This window comes from Antedon bifida, chromosome 2 (assembly GCF_963402885.1).
Source record: "Antedon bifida chromosome 2, ecAntBifi1.1, whole genome shotgun sequence".
Taxonomy (NCBI): Eukaryota; Metazoa; Echinodermata; class Crinoidea; order Comatulida; family Antedonidae; genus Antedon; species Antedon bifida.
Genome location: NC_136227.1, coordinates 5,815,456 through 5,836,178, shown reverse-complemented (window position 1 = coordinate 5,836,178; position 20,723 = coordinate 5,815,456). Strand labels below are relative to the sequence as shown.

The 20,723-nt window shown below is 31.2% G+C and overlaps 1 protein-coding gene across 1 annotated transcript in view; it reads left to right on the top strand.

The window, feature by feature from the left end:
- LOC144835961 (uncharacterized) overlaps positions 1 to 20,723 on the top strand; it is a 59,060-nt gene that overhangs the window by 15,100 nt on the left and 23,237 nt on the right. The window lies entirely within an intron of this gene.

The following is a 20,723-nucleotide window of genomic DNA, read 5'->3' as shown; positions in this document are numbered from 1 at the left end:
AAATTCTGTGTTTGTAAACATTGTATTTCTTAATTAAAGTTTGAAGCCAAACTCCATCTTCATCGTCGGGTAAAGTAAATTTTTATTATAAAGCAGTATTCAGTTTTGTTTAAATATTCTCTCAACGAGATGAATATGAATATTGACATTTTAAGTAATAAATTAAGATATATATTTGTTGATGATGAGTGTAGAAAATAGAATGTTTTGCTAGTGGTTCAACCATTTTCTCACAGTGTTGTTGCCAACTTTCTGGGAGAAAGTTATTTATTTAAATATTATCATCATCGTCATCATATCTCTATTATCATCTAATTTTAGATTATGACGTGACTAAAGGAACGAAACTATTAAACAGTAAACATACAGTACAGTATAATAAATTAAGGCACCAAAATCACTGTATGTCTATATATACAGTCTTTGTACACAGTATTTTTTATTTATTTATTTATTAAACTTGATTACTGCACATAACAAAGAGACAGCGAAAAGAAAGGGATGAACAGGTGACAAGCACCTCTATCCACCCCCCCCCCCCCCCTTAAAATACACAAATAGAATTATAAATGCACACAAATATGACTTACTTTTAAATACTATACTGAATAATATTTGAGAAATAAATAAATAAAGTATGAATGCAGACTGACTGCAGTGGTGATACCTACTGTAATAGGTTTCCATAAGTCAATATTTACAGAAAGGGGTTGAATTTGCAGTTTTAAATTATTAATTCACTATTCACTTATTAATTTACAGTAGTCTTAGGAAAGGTAAAACCAAACTGGAGTTATAAAATATAATGTATCAAATTATTATTTTATAACTCCATGGTTTCAGTAAAGTGAACATTTTGAATTTCCAATATTATTATCTAAATTTATACAGTATTATATTTAATCATGATTTTGCTTTCTTTCTTTGACTGACATACACTAATAAATTGAAACTTTAAAATAAAACTTTCACTGTCCTTCATCATGTACACTTTTTAAATATCTTTCTAAAATAAAACGTTTATGTGAAAACTCTAACAAATTGTTTTATTTATATTCAATGACACACATGAATTTAATCAGCAACAAAAGGCTGCTGGCTAATTCTTTCAATATATTTATCATATTGTTTCCTTTTTTCACTTTCGAGACGTGGCCATACTGTATAACTGTAGCATCATAGCACTCAATAAATTCACATTGCATCCTGTCTTAGGGGAAATTTAATTTCTCTTTCTCAAAAACTATTAGTAAGTTTAAACGCTGCTGTAGAGAAAAAAACAAGCGTCTACTATTAGAATATTGAAAATGTCTACAGTAACCAGTTTCGAACATTTAAAATGAGAATGGCATCCAAGAAATAAGAATATAAACAGTTTTATTGACTTAAAATATTTTAATTTCTCTTTCTCAAAACTCATTAGGTTAAAATGTTGCTGTTTAGTAAAAACAATAATATGGCATGTTAAAATATTGAAACTTTCTAACCAATTTAAAGTGAAAATACCGAAAAAATATATTTTTACTGTATATCCTCGGGTATAGTTCCAGTATTGACTTTCTTTTGGTCTTATATGTACCGTAAGCCTCTCTCTAGCCAAATCATTTTTTAGTTTTAGTCCTACCCACCAAAGTTGACCTAATGTTCTTGTTTGAGAATAGAAGGCTGTTGTTACGGAAGGTCTACTCTTTGGTTCAAATCTTAAATGGGTCAATGTAAAGCACAGCATTTTTTTTTTTTAAATAGCAGAACAGTTTGATGAATATTCCTACACTAATTACTCTTCAGTACTTGATCATTACAGCTTGGCAGGTCTTTTAATCAAATTGAATTTATAATCCCAAGAAACCACTATGCTCATCCATTAAGTCACTTGCATGACCTTTGACCTTTTCTGTAACACACTGATCACCATTTTCCATCCAATATGGTATGATATTTTATTACTTAGCATTAATATTTAGTAATAAATGAATATTTCACTATTATTATTAATGTCATTTTGATAAACTGGTTATTGTTTCTGTTTTGTTTAGGTCATTAACAAATTTTCACTTTCAATTTAGTTTCTTTCTAATCCACATAATAAAACACAGTATCACATGATGTAAAGTGTAATATAACCAAAAAAATATCACCTCATCACAACTGCGGATTGTAATTATCATTACAAAGGTAGCACTTTTATTGAGGATTTTCATTAAATATCAATAGCCAATTAAAAGTCTAAATGCTATAACAATTAAGCAATAAAATAATGTAAAAGGGATACTGAATAACATGTATACCTCCCTGGTAAAATCAACTGTAGTTGAAAATACGGTTATACATTACAATACTGTTTTAATCTTTCATGTAAAAGTAAACCCACATATATTTCTCTTAAAGATGTATTGTCCCCCAAAAACATGAAAAATGAAGATTAATTAAATCAGACTTTGAATATGTTATTTTGTAGTTTTAATCAAGTTAATCACTTCAATAGAAAAAAAACCCGAAAAAAATCATGTTTTCACTTATAAAATGACAAAATAAATGGTAAAATTCAACCAAAAATCAATTGGCTGCCAGCCAATTTGACCATTTTTTGCTTTAAATTACATTTTTTTCAGGTAAATACATTTTTTTCTATTCCAATTTGTTGTCAAAGTGGATAACTATTATGTTACATTAAAATGGAATATTCAACAAAAAATTTTTTAAGAATTATTTTTTCAGGGGGACAATACATCTTTAAACAGCCAAATATAGAATTTCATCATAAAAAAAATCAGATTTTAGTGTTATTTTAGGTAGTTTTGAAACATGCATGCATATCTCAATGTGAACGTGTCTGACAATTTGGAAACTAAAATGTAGGCAGAGGACAGAAACCCCCAGGATAAACGAAGCCATCTTATGCCAGACACACTCGGTTATACTGTAGTAACCAGCATATTCAAAGTGAATGTTTTGAATCTCAATTTCACATGATATAAGATCTTCAACGATCATGTGTTTCCTATAACAGCATGTTAATATACTCCAACTTGTGAATCAATAAATCCATCATATTACTAGATTAATTTTTACCCCAAACACCAGCTGCTGTTTTCCGTCAGCTGTAAGTTTTAATTACGAGAGTTGTTATAAGGTATGTGCCTTGGCATTTGCAAACCCGAAAAAGCAGTGTTGACTTGTCCGCTTGTGAACTGTGATCAAGTTATAGATTTATTAGTTTGACGTTTACTGTTTATCAAGGTGTATGTAGTGGGTCTTCTTCTAGACCTGTATACATTTCAAAGAGAAATAATCTGTGAAAGTCTGATACTGTAATAAAGGATAAAAAGAATGTTGAGTCGAGTGGTCCAGCAGTTAAGGCAGTGGCACTGCAAACCATAGCTACAATCGACGCACGTTTAAGTCATTTCTTGACCATCACTTCTTGACCATTGTTCTGGTGGTAGGACAAGTCTTCTAGGATAAAGGAGTTAAAATGTATGGTCCAGTATACTTTACACATCTGGCTTGAATCCAGTTCATCTTTCGGAAGAGTAGGGGGTCACCCGGTGTACTGGTTCAATCAGCTTCTGTTATTGTGGACAGACGAAGAGCGGTGTTTGGTGATTTCCCCAATACAATACGTATTGGTAGTAAGCCAAAAGGGGTTGGTAGTGGGTGCAACTTATCATATTTGCTGTAGAGATGTCTAGAGGTTAAACTTGGCGTAAAAAATTAAGAGTTGATAGAAAAAAATAAAATAGGTATTGGAGGTAGACTATCAGTGATGGAGTTGCAGTAGGCTGGACCAGGAAGTCATTAAAATATGCTGTAAAGTAGCTTTAGAAGAAGACTTTGAATATAAAAGTGTCCCTGCCCAGCAAACTCTACAGCCATTATATTGAAAAATAATTTTAATGGATTGATAAGCTGTGTTACGGTATATTAGTGGTGTACTGTAGTCTATGAAATTATCTCAACTAGTTTCTTTACAATGCGTCACGCTATTATGTCATAGCGTCACTGCAAACATCAATGAGCGTTTTAAGTCCCTAATTATAATAATAGTGCTGTAGTATAGATTCATGGGTTGTTTATATAAAAATGGTGTGATGGCTATAAACACAATTGACAATCAATACAAACTCCACAAACATTGACGTTTGATTTATATGCTAAACGAATGGAAAAGAGAATCTGTACTATTTTCTCCTGACATAAACCAATAAGAATAGGGGCCTGGATTCAGAATCGTAATCCAGCAATTGTATGACTGTTTAAAACTTGTGAGCCACATTACTGTGTATTGCTATAGTATATACTGTATATTATTTTGTTATTTCCTATTGGAGTGTGGTCAATCATGGCTATATTAATACAGTTTACAATAAATTCTTAAGTCTGCAGTATCTATTGTCTAAAGCTATATATACACTATCAAAAAAAGTGTGATGTGCCCAAATATGGTGGTGATATACCCAAATATGGTAGTGATATGACATCATCATGTCCATATATGGGCACATCACATTTTTTTGTCACATAAAGTTTGATAGTGTAGACAGAGCTTTACATCAATATTATTATTATTGTTTCTTGATAATGATTGCTCCAATGTTTAATAGGGTCAGAATAGGTGCTAATTAGTGAAGGTAACTTTGCAATGCTTTGAATTGGTTTTATCTTTTTTTACAAAAATTAATATTTAGTATTTAGTGAGAATAGGTGTTTGTGTTGTATAGTAAAGTTGGATGCATGCAATTTACCTATTCATTTCTTGGTAGTTCGAAAGTAAACTTATACTGCAGATGTTGTTTACTCATTGAGATTGAGAACAATATCCGAGTAAACGCTGTTATTGTTCCGTAATGTTCTAAAACGAAACTGTGCTACAGCAGTCGACACCAGGAAATAAAATAATAATAACCGAGACCTGGAAAAACCAATAATTATAAACAGAAACAACTTTAACAACAGTTAATATTTTAAAGTAGCTATATAACTGCAATAAGCATAGAATATTGTATATATTATAATGATGTAAAAAGAGTGACATTTTATATCCATGTCAGATTGTTAATTGCTAGCCTGGTGGTATCTAGTGATACGATTGGCCTTTTCACAACAGACAGGATGGCGTCTAAACTACTACTGCTATGCCTTTTATATATGCCCCATTAACATAATGATATTGAATATACTCAGTTAGTATTACACAGTTGTTGATATAGATACTATGGTATGCATTTGAATATTCTACGATTTTGTAATGTAGGATCGCATAATGAGGAAGTTATTTGCGCAGGTTGGATTCCAAAAACCGATATTTCCTCTTAGTATTAAATAAACCTTCAGATAAGAAACAAAAATGTTGAGTTTACTATTAGTATTAACTAATCATAAAAATTATTTCCGATATTTTATCTTGGAAATTTTAAAGTATTTTTTAAATTAATATAACATTTGCCAATTTCAGGCTACATCTAGAACGTGTCTAGATTATTTAAATTATATGAATTTCTCGGTAAAGTAAATCACTTATATAAAATCAAAATATAATGCTACTGGTGCCAGCATTTGGAATAGGCTAGAAAATTAAATTGAGTGGCAATAAACTTTTAAGTTTCATGTCCAGGGTTTATTTATTTTTGTTTACAATATGAGGGTCTTTTACTAATAACATGAGATACTATTATGTCCAGTTGCCTGTGTATACTAAACACCTCAGAACTGACTTCTGGCTTACGACCTATAGAGCTTCATAGGGTCTGTTTCTGCTGAAAAAATCAAAATACCGTAGTTCCCCGGGTATAATCCCACCCCCCTTGTACGTGAAATTTGCCCGAATTTGGGAGGTGGGACTATACCCGGGGATTTCCCGCTGCATGAACTGAAAGTGACGATATTTCTTCTAGCTACGATTTAGGCTATCTAAAAGCTATATTCCGATGTAGGCCTAGCAATTAGACGGCCAGGCCATCTAGGCCTAGGCGGCCTAATTGGTCTTACCTGTGCTATGCCTACCGTATAGATTTTCCCCGAGATTTCTACTTAAAAAATACCCTAAAATGTGATCTAGGCCTAGCTTCCTAAATCGACATGAACTCGATCATACGAGTTCTTCATGTTCACCCACACGCTCGAGCTCTCTGTGTAAATCGCATGTTGCTGCATGTGACACAAACTCTACAGCACAAGCCGGTCGGTATAGAGGGCGGTGTTTTTTTGTTTTTTTTAACGGTAATCAAGCATGCACAGTAGTGTGTAAACAACAAGAAAGAATGTACACGACGGCGAAAGGATGTACAGAACGTGACGATCGGGGCATGCTAGCCTTAGGTTGTATTCAACTTAACAATGTTCGATGAGTTTTAAGTCAGCCAAATTCAGAGAAATTACTCTATTTTTTTGGTGAGAAATTGACGTCGGCCTAGCTAGCTACAGTAGGCCTAGGCCCACCTCTGGCCTAATGTTAAATTATACACTGGGACTTTGCCCGGGGATATGCTTGCGTGCGAAGGTAATCGTAAAGTCGGGGGTGGGATTATACCCGAGGTGGGATTATACCCGAGGAACTACGGTAATCAATTTTTTCCAGTCACCGCAAACCACAAAAATAATCGCGTTGCAATTGAAAATTGCTACGACTTTAATCGGTTATTCAGATAATCGGTTTTTAAAATCACGTCATCATTCCCCCACAGCGCATTCAAGTTATGAAAGGCCGATGAGAAGTTGGTTTGTTTACATCCTATCGCTGCCTAAAACTCTCACATGTAGGATTAAAAATTACTTTTACGTAAAGCTATATTATTTGTAAAATAAACATCTAGGCCTACTACCGTACCACATACAACAGAATAATGATGTTTTATTAATAAAGACACGTCGGCGAGAGAAGTTCGTTTCGCCGTTCGTTCGTTGGTTCTACCTTCGGCCTGCTAGGCCTATTAGGCTATATATTTCTACCGAAACAGACAACAGGCCTAAAAAAGGACGTGTAAAACATCGTTAGCCTGGACTGGTGGGATGTAACGGTGTACTTGTAACACAGAATCCTGGAGTCTCTCGGTATAATTCTCCCCCACAAAATAATAAAAATCAAATGTTTAACATTTGATTGTTATTCGGTCTACATCGCGATCGTTGTTTTGCTGATCGTCGTCGATATCGCGCAAATAAACAGCATGCTTTGTGACGTGAATGACATGAGTTTGCCATACTCTAGAGGTCAAAGTGGGGTCAATAATCGCTATTTGTGTTGCAGCTCAAAACTGCTCCGCAATAATCGGTTAAAACAAGAAATAATCGATTAAAACACGCAATGGATTGAGTGTTTTTAATCGGTTATTTTTAATCGGTTATTTTATTTTGCGCCGTTTCTGCTGCCCAAAAATAATCGATTAAAAAAATAAACGGTTAATAATCGATTATTTCTGCTCAGCAGAAACAGGCCCATAGTCTCTTTAGAAGCCCAAGACGTTTTTTTTTTTCAAACAAATAAATGAAATGACGAACACACACAGTTTTGAATGTAATTATTCTTTCCATTTTAAAAACTGAATATGACAATTTTTAATAAAGGACTAATAGTTTAAAAAGTTATGCGTCTCCAAAATTTGACAGTTACAGACCTTAACAGTTGCCAGTTTGTTTGTCTCAATTTTCCCAATCGCCCAAGTTAACACTGCATTTATTTTTTATCTTTCTCTTTTATTATATAATGACTTGAAAAAGCGGTCAAACGGTCAAGACGCTACAATAGTTGACTCGAAGTCAAAATAACCGCCACTATTTTGCATTGCTGCTAAAAGTTTCATAGTCTTTAAATGGTGCTCCAACACCTATTGTGTTTGTTTTACCATTGTATTGAGAATGTCAATAAACTGGTTATTTTGATAGGAAATTATAAATTATTTTGGTTTTTTTATAATGAGATTTCAAAGAATTATTTAAAATTGTTTTTAGCATGTCGTAAAATTGGAAAAATATATTACAGGGAGACTGATGTTCAATTATTACACTTTGAAACAGTATTTATAACTTTAGTTGTATTGTAATTTATAGTCAAATTTTAAATGGTGATGGCTCTGCTTGCGGAGACACGAATTAATGTATAACCATTTCCTTGCGTACAGAACAACAGTTAATATCGTTGTCAACTTCAATAAATTTTAAATTTGACTTTTTTATATTAGAAATTCATTAAGTTTTTCTACGTAGCGTACACATTATTACTTTTTGACAATTAGTTTTCGCAGGTAAATTTGAAACTAACTTATATTTGCTGAATATAAATATGGGGCATTGAAAACTAACGGTAATGAGTTACAGTCTGAAATATTGTAGATTGTTTTTTATTGTTGTATGATACAGTAGAAGTCTTGACAATTTTAAAACAAAGCTATAACATAATCGTTCTTACTGGCTAAATTAAAACTATGAACATCTAAGACACTGGAGACAAAATTACTGGTTATTCAATTTTATAGATAATTTTAATTATCATCATATTTTTCCATTTCAGAAGATGATTAAATTGTCTTAATTTTAATCAGATTTCATAAATTTGTGATTAAAACAATATTTTTGGGTTAATAATCTGTTAAAATAAAAAACACAAAATACATAATTTATCAGTTATCTTTTCTGTCTGACCATATGCTGCTAACCAATAGATTATCAGCAGCCTATTAATTATTAACGAACTCTAGAATAATCTACCGCCACAAACCTTTACTATTCATTGTTTCTGAATTCTGGATACAGAGGAAGTTAGATTGATATTAGACGCATTTCAAAGTTAAATATTCTTTCCCTACAGGACGTATGGAGCTTATCTCCTTTGTTAGCAAAAGCTCATCAAAGCACCAATTTACCACAAGAAGTACCATGTGCTTTTCTCTTGTCCATGGGATTCTTTACTATAGGACGTTGTAGTGTATTTCACTACACAGATTACTGTATTATATCAGAGATACTGTATAATCATTTTTCTCACAATGAGTGAATGAAACTACTCCAATTAAAACAAAATTTATTAAATTACAGATAATTAATAAGAGATCTGACCACACATTTTCAATTTAATATGTTATTTAATGTTTGTTAAAATTATTAAAATTTGATTTGAGCTATGCAAGAAAGAAATTATAGAGTTGTGACCACAAATTTTAAATTTAGTATGTAATTGTGTTTACAATGTAAAATGTTTAATAAAAAAAATTAAATTTATATATATAATTTATAAAAAAAAAACAATTGGGAGAAACCACTGTATTTATGGTATTCTAATTAAAATTGTATTAGAAATCAGTCTATTGAAACTTTATAATTGAGCCAGGCTTTTGAAATTAAAAAAAAGCTGTTGAAAGAAAGAAAGAACATTTTTCTGAGAAAGTATGAGCTTTTGATTTGGCATCGCACAAAATAATTATTTTTCGGCTGAAATATTGTTTGGTGTAATTTTTTCTGCGGAGTGATTGTATGATTGTCAATAAGTCGGTAAGACTAGTATGGTTCATTGATCCTACTAAAATACCAGTCTTTATTTAGAAATGACTTCATCATCATAATACAGTACTTTAGTTTACTTGATCAACCAATCAAATTTATAGAGTAGTAGGAAGTTTTGAAATTTATTATTATTATTATTATGTACTTCCTCATTCACTTGCACGCACACAAATTACCCCCTTCCCCTTTTCCTATCCATTTCTCATAAGTTCATACAAAACGATAGTACTGTACCATATGTCTTACAAATAAATATAGTACAGCTACAGTACTGTATCAGGCTTATTACCAGTAACATTTTGAGTGAGAACAAAAATACAATGTAAACAGTAAACCAAGAACAGGATCTGTATCCGTAATAGCACGGTTATGTAACTATATTTACCAGGGGCTGCAGCGATCAATTATAGATCACATGATTATTTTATGGTCATGTGATCAATCAAAGAGCATGTGACCAATTAAGCCAGGCGTGATCATTTATTTAAACTGATTGCTAGTCCTTATGGCATGCATTACATACAGGCTGCAATTGATTCTCTATACTGTGATTTAACATTATATTGTTGATACTGTTGTATTTAAATACACAGTACTGTTAGCATAGACCTATAAATTGGATTATATGTCCATATAGATCCATGCTTTTGTTTTAACAATATTTATATTAAAACAAATAAATGATAAAGACGATTGTGTTTTAACAAGGACAGTTTTTAAAAATTGTTTTAACATATTATTTCACCAACAAAAAATTGCAATATTTTTGAACGCAGAGTTTGTTTTAAGAAAGTTAGTTTCAGAGAGTTTTATAATATCAAACTTGAGCCATGGGCAAATTTCTGTCACAGTAATACGATTTGACCAATTTAAAAATAAATTTTAATGTGAACTGTTGTGCAGGATAATGTAGTCCGTCATAGAACATCTGCCAACTATTGTAAAAGAGAGCTGAGCCTATATTAAAATGATAAATCTTCAGATTTTGATCAGCTAACTGTACATCTATTATTCGTTGACCTAGAGTCTTTAGCAAGGGACATATTTGTAATCTGAAAACCGATCTATTTAGTTCCACCAGCTGCTGTGAGTGCGTAATTCTCGCGAGTTTTCCGTCCGCCATTGGCCAGCATCGTTTGCCGCTAGTCTTTCAGCAAAATGTCAAACGTGTAATTTTCCATTTCGTAGTTCAGTGTAAAATAGAAAAGGTCATCCTTACACTTGATCTAAGTTTATGGAGTTGGACTCTGTGTTTCGGCCTGGCCATTTCACAAAGTAGAAGCCAGGTGATTGGTTGATATGCCAGTGAGAACAGAGACTTGAACTCCATCCAGTTATATCTGATTACTCAGTGAAATGTTGTTTGCTTGCCATTTTACTGTGCTTCATTTAGTAGAAGGGTCAGGGACATTTGCACAAAGGCTTAGAGCATACATTAGGGACCATGTTGAAAGTTTGAAGACTTACCAATTTCAGTAGTGTTATGAAATATCAACATTAAGGGACCATGTTCTGAAACGACGGCTTAACAAAAATTATATAATTGAAGTCGGCCAATGCTAGTCAGAGAGATAATGTCACACTAATAATCTATGCATTTTTTAACTACAGTATAGTACAGACATATTGTATATATTATATTACCATTACATACTAATTTGCATTATAATACTGAATCATTGCTTTGAATACTAATAAGATAAACAGAATTGATTGGGTTTTTTTCAAAGTGAGCTTGTTAGACAGTTAGATACTGTAGTCTTTGAGATCGTCATGTATCTGCCATATTCTGTGTTTACACTTGTGACAAAGCAATATTACTCTGTCTACACTATCAAAGTAGTTTGACAAAAAAAGTGTGATGTGCCCAAATTTGGTAGTGATATGCCCAATTATAGTACAGATGACATCATTATGTCCATATATAGGCACATCACATTTTTTTTTGTCAGATAAAGTTTGATAGTGTAGAAAAAGCTTTACAGGTTTTTTTTAAACATGCGTACAGTACACCAAATTGCTAATTTAAAATGAGCATTTTTTGCTTAGCAACACATAAATCATTTTGTCTAGGCAACTATTTCTCAAATGTATTTTTCACTATTATTAACAATCTTATTGATTTTATACATTCATTAACGACGAGAAACATTCGATGACAAAAAACATTTTATATTGAAACCGCTATAAAAGTACAGCAAACCAACAATTTATTTTAAGCTCCATAAACAAGTACTCCTATCAAGTACCATATGTTTTATTTATTTCAAAAGAATAAATAATTATTAATAACCTTCCCTGTGTACTTAAATGGTATTAAAATAGAATTTATAAACAAAATTTGAATAAATTTGAAAATGAAATAGTTAAAAATAATTGTAATACTATACTGTACGGTTAAAATAGGTTGATGCACTATTTATTCATCTTTGAGCGAGTGCGAAAAGTAGCATATCATTTTATTTCAAACAAACCACCAGCATACTGTTTGTAACATTCTTAGCCAAAAGCTAAATTGCAAGAATAAAAAAAAAATACATTAAAAATTCATTTACAATTCATCTAGATAAAAAGTATAAAAATAAAAATCTATAGAAACTTGCTTTAAAATACATATTAAAATACAGATGGTGAGCTATGCCCGAAACATGTCGTTTTAATTTGAATTTGATTTTTTTCTTCTTCTACCCTGGCTATGCAGCTCTTTGATTTATATTAAAATTAGAGATTAAAATAAAAAAAAAGAAAAGAAAAGATTACATAATTATTGTTGTGCAGTATTAAATGCCTTTAAACTTTTTTTAGATTGTGATACAGAATCAGAAATTAAATTACACTGTTCAGCTAAAATAAGAACTTATTTATTATTTGAAAATGATCAAATAGATTAAAACTTGATTTCGAATACTCTCAATATGGTGTGTTCCCGCAGCACTGCTACAGATAATATTGAAGTCCCAATAGATCAAAAGTGTATAGTTAACCAGATCCCGCGATGTACATTGTCAGCATTTCTAATCACATGATCGAGTTAGTCTGATCGGTACTGGAAAGCCAGAAATATTTAAATTTTGAAATGAACAAAAAAAAATATTACTCCTTTATTTATTTATTTATAGCATAATAATCAAGTTTTTGAGGCATTCTCAACTTTTAATTTTGTTTGTAGAAGAAACCCGTAGAAGAAACCTTACTTTACTATAAAAAAAAAAAACTGCTTTTGGTAAGATCTGACCTTCTTCTAAATTTGTATTATCATGTTTTCTGTTATTCCATCATGCTAGACAGACCAGAACATGTTTCTAAGCTTTTTAATTGTGTGCGATTTGTAAAGGTTTTTGTTCATATAACCTTCACGCTAAACAAAAGTTGTTGAACAGTTTGATTGTTTTTCAGTCACAGCTTTGGTGTATTGTCTATGAAGTGGAAGATCAGGCGATTGGACGCCCCAACTACCCCTTTATTCCCAATAAGCCCCCTTTGTAGTAATCTAAATACTGCTTCCCTGGAAGCCTTTAAACACTTAATCCACATGACCAATACAGCATATAAATTTGTACAGTTTATCAGCTTGTTGTAAAGAATCAAGTTCCTTAATTATATCAATTCCCAAACTCATATTATTTTTAACCATTGTGCCTGTTTGTTGACCCTTAGGCATTCAAAGGTTAGTAATACCCATATCAAATATTACCATAAATTTCCCCTAAATTTCCTAGTACTTCTTTTCATTCATTCATTCATTCATTCATTCATAATGGTATATTCACATTATTAATAAGTAAAATTGAATTTCGATAGACTTTTACAGGATAACATTTGCAACAATGATTTGATTTGAATTTATTAGGAAAATCATAAAAAATACATACAAAAAGCTTATTAGCTTTAATATTTCCATACAATGCATAAGAATATCAATGTATAACACCAACAATTGACATTAAATTATCAATTTCCCAAATTTCTTTACAGTATGCTATTAGTTTGAACACTGTACCTGTTTGTTGACCCTTAGGCATTTAGTATGGCTAGCAATATACCTATATCAAACCCCTAAATTTCCCAAAATAAACTTGGTAGTTTATCATTACCGGTATACTGAGCTAGTATAAACTGGATATATTGTGTTCCGTATGTGCACAGTATGGTACGATATGTTACAATTGTAATTTTGTGTTTTATCATTAAACAAATATTTTATTATGTTTAACTATCAATCCAGAATTTATTTTTATTCAGTCTTGGTAAATACGGAAGGAATTGCATAACATTGTTGTTAGGCTATATTCTGATAATATCCCTGTTGCAATGTTCATTCTATGATTGTAAATACGATTTTAATTAAATTGGTTTGTTGTTAATGTCACCAGTTGAAATTATATGAAAAATTAATCATTGAATAATTAATAATAAAAAAATATATCTATTTTTTCACTACTTACACATTATTTATTTTAAGCCATTGATTTAAAAGTTCAGGGAATAATTTCGCCAGTATAGTAATAGTATAGCAAAAAGCAATACAAAAAAACAACCTTATTGCTACACATTTCTAACATTTCTAAAATATAATACAAAACTATGTTTCTCGACTCAAAAATCAGTTTGATTAGCAATATTGCTAATCAACATTTTGAAATAAATTTTTTACCTGAAGTTTCACATTTTTGGTCAAATCAAAGTGAAAAACTATTATGTGACATATCAATATGGCATATTAAAAATTGTTTTCAGGTGGATAATATAAAAGTATTTTTGTGTACTCTGAATTTCCATATTGACTCTTAAATGATATCACTACGGTATCATGAACTATTTCTATCGTGATCAAATTACCTCACACTATAGTATGATGCAACTTCCTTATAGGTTTAGAATCAAACAAACGGGCGTGGTTGTCCGGTTTAAGAATGAAACAAACGACCATGCACAATGATCGTTTTCAAGCGCCGCCAAACTTTCGACCTTTGAATCATCAATAAACATTGAAATCGTAAATATTTATTGTTTGATTTCTTTTGATTGAAAGATTGTTTTTATCCTTCTTTTGTTGAGGTTGTTATCGGCTTACCTGGATATAATCCAGGATTTAAAATGATCTACGTTGTTGATTTAGGGAAAACAAACAAAAATCTGTGCAAACGTTTTTACTACGTTGAAATATTTCATAGTTAATGGTACTGTTGGCATTTAAATCAATATAATTATACTCCATTTTCTCCATTGCCTGAACCAGTTGTTTGTATGCTAAAAGAAAAATTTAAATAGTATTATACTTTCAAAACGTAATTCTTTTAGCTAAACTAAATAGAAATAATAGAATGTTTTTTACTATTAGGATTTTCAATTTCAAACCGCCAAACAGAAGAAGAAAGGTTGTTTTTGCTAGACTACTATAGTACTAAATTGAACACTGGTAAATAGATAAACTACAGTAAGTCCTACTGTACTGTAATAGTCTCAATTTGCGGTATTGTTACTGGTTTTTTACTACTTTTAGTACATAGTATGTCACTCCTGAGGACGATCGAATATTTTTATCGAAACGTTAAGAAACTCAACAATTCTTTTCAGATCTACATACATGGTGTACCGCAAACTTGATATCAAGATAAATACATGTCATTACCATTGTTTCTCATTCTTCCGCAACATACAGTAGCAAATATAGCTCTATGTATGAGAAAAGGGCTTTGTAGCGGTAGCATGAGGTCATATACCTGGGTGTCACCCATCATTACAGCGAACACCATGCTAGATTATTAGGCCTAGATTGTTGTAATTACAACCCACTCCAGCTTGTCACGGGCCAGTTGCGCTGTTTTCACCATAGTTACTTGCTGTTTTTCGACAGCTACTCGTTACTAATTAATAATCTTAACCTATCCCAGGAGTGTGTTTGTCAATTGTGGAATGCGGTTTGATACGTTTCTGAGTAGCAGTTCGTTATAGTAATTAATTATACACTCTGCTATAATAAGATCGCCAGGTACGGTACTAGTTAATGAGGAATGTAAGATTGAATGCATATAATAGATAGTTTCTTTTGAGGTTTTTTTTTTGTGTCTTATCTAATAGATTGAGTTTCTAAGTTATGGATTCATATTGATATTACCAAAAAATAAAAAATAGTCAAATATGAATTTTGTAAATTTTTAGAACATTGGATAAAACTTGCTTCAAATAATGAGAAAGAAAAAGTAAATTTAGTAATGATATTAAAAATCAATGTTTTTATTTTATAATTAAGTATAATTTTGATAATGAATAAAGGTTAAAGTTATTGAAACTTTATTGTGTTAATAATAATGTCAGTTTTTCCCCAAAAAATTCTGGGAAATTAAACAAATTATATAAAAATATATTTGTACAGTATTTCTGTTCATTTTTAAGAACTATTATAATAATTGTTAAAAAAAAGTATTAAATTTCGTAATTATATTTTGAGCAAAAAAAATTAAATTTCATAATTTATGAAAATTTTTACTGAAATTCGCAGATCAAGAGGAGAAAAAAATGAAAATGGTAAGGTACCAGTATTTTTAAGTATTGTACTAGAATTTTCACAAATTGGCAAAGCCAAGTTATGGGACTTTACTATAATATGGTATTTTACTGTACTACCATTTTCACAAATTGGTGAATCCAAGTCATGGGACTTTACTATAATATGGTATTTTACTGTACTATCATTTTCACAAATTGGTGAATCCAAGTCATGGGACTTTACTATAATATGGTATTTTACTGTACTACCATTTTCACAAATTGGCAAAGCCAAGTTATGGGACTTTACTATAATATGGTATTTTACTGTACTACCATTTTCACAAATTGGTAAATCCAAGTCATGGGAATATCCTACAATATGGTATTTTACTGTACTACCATTTTCACAAATTGGTAAATCCAAGTCATGGGACTTTACTATAATATGGTATTTTACTGTACTACCATTTTCACAAATTGGTAAATCCAAGTCATGGGACTTTACAACCTAACAAAGGGAAACGTGTTAAAATTCCCTTTGTTAGACAAAATGCTTCTATCAAAACATTACACCTCTGTGGGATGTCTCCATTTAAGGCAAAAAAAATATTGAATCGTTAAGCGCTGGATGGCACACATGATACAATTTAAAACTGTATTGAACAAAATGTTCTTCGAAATATTGTACATTTTAGAAAATATTGTTTGAAATTTTAGGGAAAGATGATATTGTGGAAATATGTCCAAATCGTGAACCATACGTTTTTTAATTTGTGCTTAGATTCTGTGGTTAATCATGAAGGTATCCAATTGTATACCTCCATGGTTAAATCATGGTCGTCGAAAGGATATTTTTCTAACTATATTATTAATATAATTTTAGGAAATGATAAATTTGTTTTTAGGTTTTGGATGACCTTTGAACTAGTTTCTGTTGTGGGGTTTCGTTTAGAGCTGTTATTACAGTAGTTGTGTATTTTGTATAGTATTCTTGTGGTTTCAGTTGTGTAGAATATGAAATATTAATGGCTGCCAAATAAGGCTGATTACCATGCATAAGCAAGCCAGTGACTAAGCAACAACTGAGAGCACAAACAGCCTGGCACTGATTAGGGATCACCACAGAAAATCAAGGACATACTGAGAAATGTTCATGTCTGCATAAATAGATGATACTCAGGAGAATTGTGGTTTAGATGGTAGTTTTGCTTTAGCAGTATACACTGTACTGTAGGTCTTTAAATATTGCATTGCTAAAATTTATTTTACTTTCTATGTGTTCTGTATTCTTTATTCGAATATAAATGTCCTATCCAGGCTCGAAGTATCATATTACCGTGACGCTCGGAACTGGTACAGCAACGCTTTACATACGGCTGTGGCGGTTAGAACCTTTTCCGTGACTCTTGACAATATCACACACAAAAATAGATTATAGAGCATGACATCTACACAGGTACAACAATGTTTAAAATTGACATTGAAACAAATTGGCACCGCATGTTGATGGACGATACGACCAGTACACTACACTACAGCACAGAAAATATTTTTATTGTAGAGTAGAGTACATGCACATCTATTTCTTACTTGCCTAAACATTGTAACAAAATTATAACCAAGGCCTGCTTTTTCAAAGAGAGTCAAAATACAAAGTCAAATACGGTAGATTTTACACCTTTTTAAAAAGACATAATACATTGTTGTTGTTTATTGATTTTTCACAAATATTAATATATAAAATATTTCTTTATAGTTAATTAATTAAATATAAATGTGGATGGTGGTCAAAATAAGTCTAAAAATAGACTATAATTGAAAATAAAATAAAAAAATAAAAAATATTAATATAAAATAAATGCATAACGTTTATGTTATGTATGTTAATCAATGCGTTTGTTAGCTATAAAGTACCAGCACAATTTTGTATAATGTCCATGTGCAATACATTAGTGTATTTTTAAATCATTAATATCATTAATAATAGTATGGTAGTCCGTCAGTAACGTGCGTAAATACCCTGTCCCCAGGTAAAATATTGTATTAGGAAAAAATGTAAACTTATTTGTGATATACGGTAATAGGCCTTTTGCATGCTTGAAATGGAAATTGTAACAAGTTGAAACTACAAACATTTTGAGGTTGAAACTGACAAAATTTTTAAAATTTGACGATATTGTTATTAAAAAAAATATTTATGCAGTTTTCAAACATTTTCTTCAATAAATAAATACAACAAACATATTAGCAATGTGCTGTGTAGTTGGCATTTCCTTTTTGGACAAATAAAATGAACTATGAACTATCTATAAAACATCTAGTTTTATTCTGGGGATTTTTATTAATATATTACTAATATAATAGAATTTTGAGTGGGTGTTTTTGTCAGATCCAGGGTTTATTTTGTAAAACATTCGTTTAAACGTCCTAGCAGATGTTATTTGCTAAGCTTTAATAAACACATTTTAGGTTAGAAAGATTCGTTTGCAATTTGTTGATTAAAGAAAGTAACGTTGTAATTCCTGAGAGCTTTGTAAATGAAGGTGGGCGTAGAAGGGTTAAATTAATGTTGTCATTTGTATAGGTATAGTGTTTATACAACACGCTGAACATTAATTATTTTCAGCCAGCCAACGAGAAGTTTGTTGTACAGCTTCGAACAAGTTACACTTATTGAGAATGTACTAAATGGCTACTTTTAGGCAAATCATTTGTTTGACTAAAGAAACATACTACTATTAAAACTTAATATTACTTCGTTTTGATGTTGATGCTCGCCTTTATTATTAATTTTAAAAAATACAGTAGAATCCTCCTTTGAGACATTCCTATTAATTGGATACTTTACCGAGAAACGAAAGGCAAGTGTCAGCACTTGTTCAACACAACATTTTGTTGAGTCCTGAATGTGTCCCTTTAATAGGGGTTCTACATGAGGTACATATACCATACAGTATATCCTCAGGTATAATCCCACTTTAGGTCTAATCCCACCCCTGTACTTTAGATCTGATTTCACAAACAGGCATATCCTTGAGTATACTATTAACTTTTGGTCTGGATGTATGCCTCTCTAGCCAGTTCAGATGAGTTTTTACAAGAAATGCTTACCAATCATTTTTTTTCTTGAACCAGGCTTTGCCCGAGTATAGTCCCACCCCCAAAGTCGGCCCAATTTCGTGTTCTATGGGGAGGGGGATTATTCCAGAGGATATACAGTATACAGTATGTACTAGAATTCTCTATACTCTGCAATCATGTCGAGAGTTTCATTAGTCACAGATTTTTTATCTGGGCTCAATGTCAACGTAGATACTAAAACTTTATTAACCTTTGAAATTGTAAATATGAACAGTTGTAGGTTGTAAAGATAAATGTGCCAAGTACAGAAATTGTCAACAACTTTTGACCACATTTTATAATAATTGGTCCTCATAATGGTCCTAAATTAGACTTTAGAATTTGATCTTGATTTGTTATTTGATAACTTTATCTTATCTGTTTATGAATATAGAATAATCATAAATTTAAAGGAGCCGTACGTATTAGAGAATTAATATACATTGTACATTTATCATATTGTGGATAATCATATGAGCTTTATATTTGATTTGTTTAAAATTTATCAGGTCATATTAAAACTCTGTCTACACTATCAATCACTACCTCACATGGTAGTGATATGCTTAAATATGGTAGTGATATGCTTAAATATGGTAGTGATATGACATCATCATGTCCATATATGGGCACATCACATATTTTTGTCACATAATGTTTGATAGTGTAGACAGAGCTTATGATTAAAATTTTATTCTAGAAAACATCTAACATCTTGTTGAATAAATGGTGGAATTTGACGAATATAATTCAATATAATATTAATTATTACCATTAAGTTTGACCGCTATAATACCAATATTTGTAGTATTTTATAGTTTCAATCATTTCATTATCAGTTTCTAACTTGAAACATAGATTGGAATGATGATTGAATTTACTATTACCAAGTAGCTTATTGCATCAGATAGCTAAGTTCATTGGTCAGGTGTTTGTCCTAGTGATCTGGAGGTCGTAGGTTCGAGTCCCACCCGAGAATTATTTTCAACCAATTAGATTGTCAGCATTTCAGTACATACAACAGCATTATTCTGTTAGTTCTGCATCCCATAATAGTATCTTCAATCCACATTTAATATGCAAACATTCTCAAAAACATCTTACATCCGCAATTAATAATCATCCATTAGTTCGCAACGCCTAAATTGATTTTGAAATGTAAAGTGCAAGTTGTTGCGGACCAGCCATCGCCTTTGCAATTATGCTGCCAATCAATATTAATATCACTCTTTACAAAGGACCATAGAATGTCAAGATTATTCATATTACTAGGCACTATAATTTCTGATGCATTTTTGCTGATAGAATAATAGACCAATCATGTAATGTACATTTTGGAGAGTGCAGACCAATCGCGTGAGACTGACCAACAATGGACTATACATCCTTGTGGTCACTGATTGACCAATTGTTTATTCTACTTCAATAATTCATTAGCTCCTTACACAATAGATGAATTACTCCTTTCAAGCATAGCGAAATTATTTTTCTAAATATTTCCTCCATGTTCCAAGTATTAATTAATGAAAACAATGTGTTCAAGTATTTGTGTTGGTTTTGTATGCAGAATGATGGAAATTATTCTTGCGGAAAATACTGTAGTATAGAATATTGAT